The sequence below is a fragment of the Elephantulus edwardii genome, unplaced genomic scaffold, assembly GCF_000299155.1.
Source record: "Elephantulus edwardii isolate Elephantulus edwardi_28Jun2011 unplaced genomic scaffold, EleEdw1.0 scaffold00214, whole genome shotgun sequence".
Lineage (NCBI taxonomy): Eukaryota > Metazoa > Chordata > Mammalia > Macroscelidea > Macroscelididae > Elephantulus > Elephantulus edwardii.
In genome coordinates this window covers 1,130,407-1,132,811 of record NW_006399964.1, presented here as the reverse complement: position 1 = coordinate 1,132,811, position 2,405 = coordinate 1,130,407, and positions in this window count along the sequence as shown.

Sequence of the window (2,405 nt, the reverse complement as noted above, 5' to 3'; positions counted from 1 at the left end):
CTTGTATCCTGCCACTTTGTTGAATTGGTCAACTATGCCCAACTGGTTTTTTGCTGAGTCTTTGGGGTTTTCTAAGTATGCTATCATATCATCTACACAGAAAAATAGTTTTGCCTACTGTTTGCCAATTCGGATGCCCCTTATTTCCTTCTCTGGCTTTATTGCTGTCTGTCTCTAGTACTTCCAATACAATGACTGAATCTCTTTTGTTATCCTCACGTTTATTCTATGTAAAAGGAGTACAGGCCCACACAGAAGAGTAACAGGTAATGGTTTGCACATGTGCTTAACATGTGATGGATCAAGCTTTACAAAATTCCAGTAAGAGCTCAATATTATATACATGAAATAGCTACTTAATCTGAAAATCATATTTCTTGATGGGACACAAACTATTTTCCCATCTGACTCTTGTGTTTACTTCACATACATCGTTGTAAATACACATGCATTCACAAAAACATCACCATAAGAACCTGGTGTTTATAGTAAAGTCTCTAAACAGAAAACATACCAGCAATTTACAAAACTCAGTACATTGGTACACACAGATATAGTCAATCCCAAAATCTCTCAGAAACAAAAGCATTCTGTGAATGACTCCTTTCACAGATTATTGTCATGTAATTTCCTTATTAATTCCCAGCCAGGCTTTCTCACATTCTGATGTGCTAGAGGCACTAGTTTCTCACAGCTAAGAAGTAAAAAGCCTAGAGGAGAAAAGAAACAATCAGAATGGTTGATCTTTTCTAAAAAAAGGAAGAAAAGAATGTAATTCCAATTCGTTCATAGTAGAGAACGCTTCTTAATGCACCCAAAGGGAAATCCCAATTAATACAAAAATAATTCTGACTTTATTATTCTGTAACTCAGTGAATGTCTGTGTTAATTTTAACTCTCCTTTCTTGCAAGAAGAAAGATTTGTGCATGCAGCTTAATAATACACTTCTCTCGGTCTTACTGAAATGTACCATTTAAACCACATTTGATTGCAAAGCCACGTGGCTCTGCGCCCCTGCTGAGGCTCTTACAGGCCATTATTAAGAGGGACCCCTTCAGGGGCTATAATTTGGAACTCAATTTGCCATAAAATTGTCCTAAGTGTCACCTTAGTAATGGGAGATCATGTGCCCGTGAAACACATCAAACTGAAGCATGGGACTTGTTGGAAGTGAATGTCAAAACTTCCCCAATAATAAGAAGATGCTAGCAATCATATGAGAAGAAAATGTCATTGTGTGTCTCAGAGATAATGAGAGGAAAAGATGAGATTGCTCCACCTACCCTCCTTGAGTTGAGTCCACAGTCCCCATCATTAAACCTTCACAAAGTAAATACATTGGACATTTTTGTTAGCCAACCTGTCCCTTATATTGATACTACTGGTACCCATTTTTCTGACGAGAAATCAGTGTGTGACCTAGCAGAGGAATTTTATGCCAATGCAATATGCAAAATGTAGCTTAGACATCAATTTCAGCAAAACAAAACAGGGTTTGGTTATGAAAATATTAAAATTTCTGAGTCATCTTGATTGTATAAATGGACTTTCTTTCAAAAAAGTGTGATATCTGAGAATTCCCTTGGGGGGGGGGAAATCTAGGCTTTGGGGATCCTACCAGGTAATTTTGGTGTTGGTAAGATTGTTGAAGGCCAGGAAGCTCCGGAAGAAGGCAAAGACTGAGGATCATGGCTCTCTTGACGTGCAATCTTCACCATGACAAGGCACCATCAAGTAGATCACTATTGAAAAAGTGACAGTAGTTCTAGAGGAAGTTCTTTGTTTCCTTCTTAATCTGTGGGCTCTACATTCTTTTAATATCCACATCATGGCTTCCCATGTGGGCAAGCTTCCCAGCACAGGGGCCTGTGTGGCAAAGGATGCACTACATTCCCGACAGTTCTTTCTTGGTTGTCCTGAGGGTCTCAATCTTCTCTGTTCTCTCTCCTTCCATCTTCCATGGAGCAAAAAGTCATGCAGACCAATCCCAGAGAAATTCCTCTTAAATCTGATCAAGGTTGCAGTGAGACTAAAGGTGCCGTATTGCACTCTTTATCTTTTTTACAATTGCTTTGTTGACATTAGAGGATCATTGTGAAATTTTCACATTACATCAATATTGTTAGGTACCATCAAGTCCTCTACAATTCATAGCAACCCTACAACCAATAGATCTGAACTCTGTCCTATCTGGAACCATTCTTGTCATCTGAAATATGCTCAAGCCCATTGTTAACAGTCACTGTGTCAGTACATCTTATTTAAGATCTTCCTCTCTTTCTCTGACTCTTGACCTCTGCCAGCATGATGTCTCTCTCCAAGGACTGATACCTCCTGATAATGTGTTCAAAGTATGTGAGATGAAGTTTGATCAGTAGGCCACCTTAATCTTAATGTTGTTGTT